Raw genomic sequence first — 6,557 nt, 5'->3', positions numbered from 1 at the left:
GCTCGGCGGGACATTGAGACCAGTATGGAACCACGGGGTCTCTGTCACCGGCTTTGGCTCAAGCTCCAACCCATTCATATCAAGCTCTAAATACCTGTCGTCAGCAAAGGCTGAGCCGTTGGTCAGGGCCTCTGACCCTAAACCGTTAGCTGTGACCACTGTTGTCTGTTCTGGTTGCAAACTCTGCTCGACCTCGCCAACAAGCCTCGCTGTTATATTGGAACTGGTGCTGTCTCTAATATCACCACCAAGCCTATCTGTGAGATTGGAACTGGTGCTGTCTCTCATCTCACCACCAAGCCTCGCTGTGAGATTAGAACTGGTGCTGTCTCTTATCTCACCACCAAGCCTCGCTGTGAGATTGGAACTGGTGCTGTCTCTAATCTCACCACCAAGCCTCGCTGTGAGATTGGAACTGGTGCTGTCTCTCATCTCACTACCAAGCCTCGCTGTGATATTGGAACTGGTGCTGTCTCTAATCTCACCACCAAGCCTCGCTGTGAGATTGGAACTGATGCTGTCTCTTATCTCACCACCAAGCCTCGCTGTGAGATTGGAACTGGTGATATCTCTCATCTCACCACCAAACCCCGCTGTGAGATTGGAACTGGTGATATCTCTAATCTCACCACCAAGCCTCGCTGTAGGATTGGAACTGGTGATATCTCTCAGCTCAGAACTTACCGTCTCTCTTGGCGTCGTATCCGCTTTTAGTGTTAGGTTTAGATCTAAATGATCCATAGGGTTTGAATTCATGCTCTCTGTTGAATCTGATTTAATATTTTGGGTTTCCTCCTTATTCAAAGTCTCTGGCAGATGCGAACTAGTCTGTTCTGCACGCTGAGAGTTGGCAACAACGCTGGGGGTTCCGAGGTCCGAAGGGGGTTTGGCAGCAGAAGTGGTGATAGTCGCTGTACTGGAGCTTGGGGGGTTGCTTAATACAGGGATTTTGTCATCATCGCCGTCAGTTGCACGAACGAAGCAGCCGAACAGAACGAGAAGGAAGAAGAGCGTCATGATAGTTCTCTCCATGCTTGTCTGTGGGACATATCCAAAACATACACACCTTTAACGTTCCATTTTTTTTTTAAATCCGAAGTCTTACATAGATAATCAATGTACATGCCATAATGTATGTAATATGTGTTTATATTACTACATGCTGCAGAGACATATGTGACCCTCCACCACGAAATGAGTCGCATGTCACCTTTGCATGTGATTTTCATATATTTACATTTTCCTAAAGAGTTTTTTATGCTCTATCCAGTGGTGAACCTCAAACTGTTACCATACACCCCCCGGACTTATATTAAGCCTAGCGCAGAACCGCGCGAGGTGACATGCGACTCATTCCGTGGTGGAGGGTCACATATTCCAACTGCACATGTATATCAATGAAGCTTATGTCCAGCATTGGTCAAAAATACAATTTGTAAACATGTTGGGAGGCGGGCTAAAATCAAGAATAAGTTACAAAAAGCATAAAACTTAAAGCGATATTAAACATTCAGTCAATCTGCCTTCCTGAATGACTGAAATTAAGCACTCAGGATTATGTATCACCGAGACGGGTGCGTATCGCTATCACTACGTTCATGTTCACTACGTGATATTTGCACTACTTGTCATTTGTTCTACGTCTAAATTGCGATACGTGTCGCTATCACTACGTCGATTATTGCTACATGTCATTTGTCCACGAGTCGCCACGAAACGTTCTTTATTCTACATGAGTGGTCTCTCTCACGTGAGAGAGACCACTCATGAGATAACAATATCGTCCAAACCACACGTGTGTATATCGTGTAAATGAGGTCGTGTCAAACTATAGTCTGGCAGGGACCTGCTTTTCCACTGCTTATGATGCCAAAGTCACCGAGACAAACGTCATTGTGGAAACACGTTTGCGCTTGTTGTTTACCCTGGAAGAATATTTAGAACTTACACGTCACGCTCCACGTTCTACAGTGACGATTCTTTGCTTTGATGTCAAAGATTGCACAAGGCTTTGGAAGAGATCGAGGTTTCAAAAGAAGCATCGTTCTATACTTTGGACGCATGGACCGCGGGACGTTTTAAGTAAAATACACGTACGTACGGTATGTCGGATAAACATGGCTTGTTGTGCCGTACCAGATTTACACTCGTTGCTTTTTCAAATATTGAAAAGCTCGCTTTTGCTCTCAGTTCAATATTTTAACAAGTCGCGTAAGGCGAAAATACAACATTTAGTCAAGTAGCTGTCGAACTCACAGAATGAAACTGAACGCAATGCAACGCAGCAAGACCGTATACTCGTACGTAGCATCGTCAGTCCACCGCTCACGGCAAAGGCAGTGAAATTGACAAGAAGAGCGGGGTAGTAGTTGCGCTGGGAAGGATAGCACGCTTTTCTGTACCTCTCTTCGTTTTAACTTTCTGAGCGTGTTTTTAATCCAAACATATCATATCTATATGTTTTTGGAATCAGGAACCGACAAGGAATAAGATGAAAGTGTTTTTAAATTGATTTGGAAAATTTAATTTTGATAATAGTTTTTATATATTTAATTTTCAGAGCTTGTTTTTAATCCGAATATAACATATTTATATTTTTTTGGAATCAGCAAATGATGGAGAATAAGATAAACGTAAATTTGGATCGTTTTATAAAAAACATATTTTTTTTACAATTTTCAGATTTTTAATGACCAAAGTCATCAATTAATTTTTAAGCCACCACCCTGAAATGCAATACCGAAGTCCGGGCTTTGTCGAACATTACCCGACCAAAATTTCAACCAATTTGGTTGAAAAATGAGGGCGTGACAGTGCCGCCTCAACTTTCACGAAAAGCCGGATATGACGTCATCAAAGACATTTATCAAAAAAATGAAAAAAAAACGTTCGGGGATTTCATACCCAGGAACTCTCATGTCAAATTTCATAAAGATCGGTCCAGTAGTTTAGTCTGAATCGCTCTACACACACACACACACAGACACACACACACGCACATACACCACGACCCTCGTCTCGATTCCCCCCTCTACGTTAAAACATTTAGTCAAAACTTGACTAAATGTAAAAAGCAACCCGTGCATATCATAGTATGCATCCAAGTGATATGTTATTTCAAAAATTTGTTTCATAACCTTTTCCGCAAATTGTGGCGGAAACCGACAACAAATAATTCTTCATTATAACAATTCTCCACAATGCGGCGGTAAAATCGCCATGAACCTGTCTGTGATGAAACCTTCTCATGTATCATAGCAGAGCGGTACCGCCACAAAAAGAAAACCCGGAAGAACCCGAAACATCCTCAGCAATTAAAAAGAAAATGAAACAAACAAACAATTCGTGAAATGAGGGCAGATCCGCCCTTCTCCACGTAGCGTATACTCATTCTGTAAATATCCATAAAAAAAGGATAAAAAACGCTGGCGCTGGACCCGAGTACTCTTCAGACTGAAAGTTTTTGTCTTGTGCACGTGGATTAAAAAAAATAAAAAAATAAAAAATAATTTATTTATTTTACACAATTAAAACAATTATTAGAGTAAAATAAAACATTAAAACGTTCATAATAAACAATAGTAAACAAGAATTAAAAAAAAAAAAAAAATAGACCGCCCATGCCGGGAATCGAACCCAGATCACTTGGATTTAAAAAAATAAAAAAAATAAAAAAAAAATTATTTATTTATTTTACACAATTAAACAAATTATTAGAGTAAAATAAAACATTAAAACGTTCATAATAAACAATAGTAAACAAGAATTAAAAAAAAAATATTAAAATAAAAAATAGACCGCCCATGCCGGGAATCGAACCCGGATCACTTTGGCCATAGACGAATCGCTTTCCACCCGGATCACTTGGATTTAAAAAAAATAAAAAAATAAAAATTATTTATTTATTTTACACAATTAAAAAAATTATTAGAGTGAAATAAAACATTAAAACGTTCATAATAAACAATAGTAAACAAGAATTAAAAATAAAAAAAATAGACCGCCCATGCCGGGAATCGAACCCGGATCACTTTGGTCACTGTGTGTCCCTGTCGCTCTCTCTCGTGCTCTCTTGCAGTCTCACCGAGACCAATATTGCAGTTTCTTTGCCGAGACCAAATCCCCGCACCCGCTGGCTGGCTTGAAAATCATTCTTTTCCCGTCACTGGGTGACGTGTTTCGCTGTTCTATCAGCTTAATGGCTGGCTGTCGCTCCGATTGAATTCGTCCAACCGTCAAGAACTTTTGTGGTATTTTTGGCATTTAGGTCCCAGGTAACATTATGAAGTTTTAATACGATCAATCGGACCTATTATCAAGTTAGTGTATCAACTTTTGAACGAACTGCGCCCAGTAGTTTCCCAGCAATAAGCTGTTAAGTCGAGACAGACAGACACACAACTAAAGTCTGTTGGACCCTAGTACTGCGTACTCGGGGATAAAAAACGCTGGCGCTGGACCCGAGTACTCTTCAGACTGGCTCGCTCCGCCAGTATGAAAGTTTTTGTCTTGTGCACGTGGATTAAAAAAAAATTAATTTATTTTACACAATTAAAAAAATTATTAGAGTAAAATAAAACATTAAAACTTTCATAATAAACAATAGTAAACAAGAATTAAAAAAAAAAATAGACCGCCCATGCCGGGAATCGAATTTTTTTAATTGTGTAAAATAAATTAAATTTTTTTTTCTTAAATCCAAGTGATTTAAAAAAAATATTATTTATTTTACACAATTAAAAAAATTATTAGGGTAAAATAAAACATTAAAATGTTGGATCACTTGGATTTAAAAAAAAAATTATTTTTATTTATTTTACATAATTGAAAAAATTATTAAGATAAAACATTAAAATGTTCATAATAAACAATAGTAAACAAGAATTAAAAAAAAAAAGACCGCCCATACCGGGAATCGAACCCGGATCACTTTGGTCATAGACGAATCGCTTTCATTAGAGTAATACAGATTAAGAAGTTAAAAGTCTACTGCCTGATATTTTGGCTACCCTGTATTCAAGTTGTTCGAAATGTGCCTGGATATACCAATGGAAAGAAAAGGCCCACTCCCATCCCTCCACCTTTTCAACCCCCCCCACCCCAAAATCGTTACCACACGAATTATGGTAGAGGTCTTGACCGTCAATCAGGGCTTGAGAAGACTTTTAGACTTTGAAGGAAAAGAGATGATAGACTTAAGATCCTTTAATAACGTTCTCATGAACCTCTTAAAGGCACAGTAAGCCTCCCGTAAACCATCACAGAGCTCCCCGAGCGTCTAAATACAGTACAAGCATACTTCCATTTGAACGCTCACCGAACGGGAACATCCTGGCTGCTTTCTGTCGAGCGTGAGACATTTTCAAAGAATTTATTTTCGTAGACTTGTTCCGTTAACAACAACGGCGCCTCGTTTTTGCGCTAGACCTAACTTTTAAAATCTAAATAATAAATTGACAGCTTGTTACACAAACATTCTTTAATCATAAAAGAATTCGTTTTTCATCAAGACAAGATCAGAACAATTCGAAGTTGTGAAAGTTTAAAAAAAGAAAAGCCCGGAAGCAGGGTCACGCAAGGGTCGTAGCAGACGACGGCCGGTTTAACAGTGCAAATCGCCGTTCCTCTCAACAGTCAAAAGCCATCGCTAGAGTTCTTGTGAACCACAGCCGTTGTTTCGTGCATAAAAAAACGTGCTATTGTAGATAAGCTCACGTCGAGTCGCATTCAAATGATTAACTATGACGACTGCATTGTGAAAAGGGAAAACTGGATCACACGGGTTCACGATGGCTCAGGGGTAAGATAATCCACGCAAAAATAAATTCTTTGAAAATTGTTCGCTCTTTACGGAGGGCACCTAGGATGTTCTCAATTGGTGAGTGTTTAAATGAAATGGTGTTTGTACTGTGTGTAAAAGCCTGACCGTATCTGTGATGGTTTACGGGAGGCTTACTCTGCCTTTAAACATTAAAACGTTCATAATAAACAATAGTAAACAAGAATTTAAAAAATAAAATAAAATAAAACAAGAAGAGCAAACGCTCGATCGAGTCACTTTCGCAGTTCTGAATATTATATGAGGCATCAGATGGACAGGAAGAAATTGCTATTCACAACACAATACAGATGTAAATAATTTGATGTAAAGAATAATCCTATAAAGTTTGAATCAAATCCGATGAATAGTTTCAGAGATATGATATTTCAATTTTTTTCCTTCAAGACATACCTGTGACCTTGAAAAAGGTCAAAGGTCACCAAAGCCGACGTCAAAGTGTAGAGGTCACTGGGAGTCACGTTCACATAAAATTTGAGCCCGGTCACTTTTATAGTTTCCGAGAAAAGCCCAACGTTAAGTTGTGTGTTGCCGAACAGAAAAGGCTAGTTATCTCCCTTGTTTTTCTGATAACGTTCGTAAAAGGCTACAGATGTAAATACTTTGATGTAAAGAATAATCCTACAAAGTTTCAATCACATCCGATGAACTTTGTCAAAGATATAAAATGTCTAATTTTTCCTTTGACGCTGACCTGTGACCTTGAAAAAGGTCAAAG

This window comes from Littorina saxatilis, linkage group LG13, assembly GCF_037325665.1.
Source record: "Littorina saxatilis isolate snail1 linkage group LG13, US_GU_Lsax_2.0, whole genome shotgun sequence".
Lineage (NCBI taxonomy): Eukaryota > Metazoa > Mollusca > Gastropoda > Littorinimorpha > Littorinidae > Littorina > Littorina saxatilis.
The sequence above is the reverse complement of the archived record's forward strand: the minus strand, read 5'-3'. Positions refer to the sequence as shown.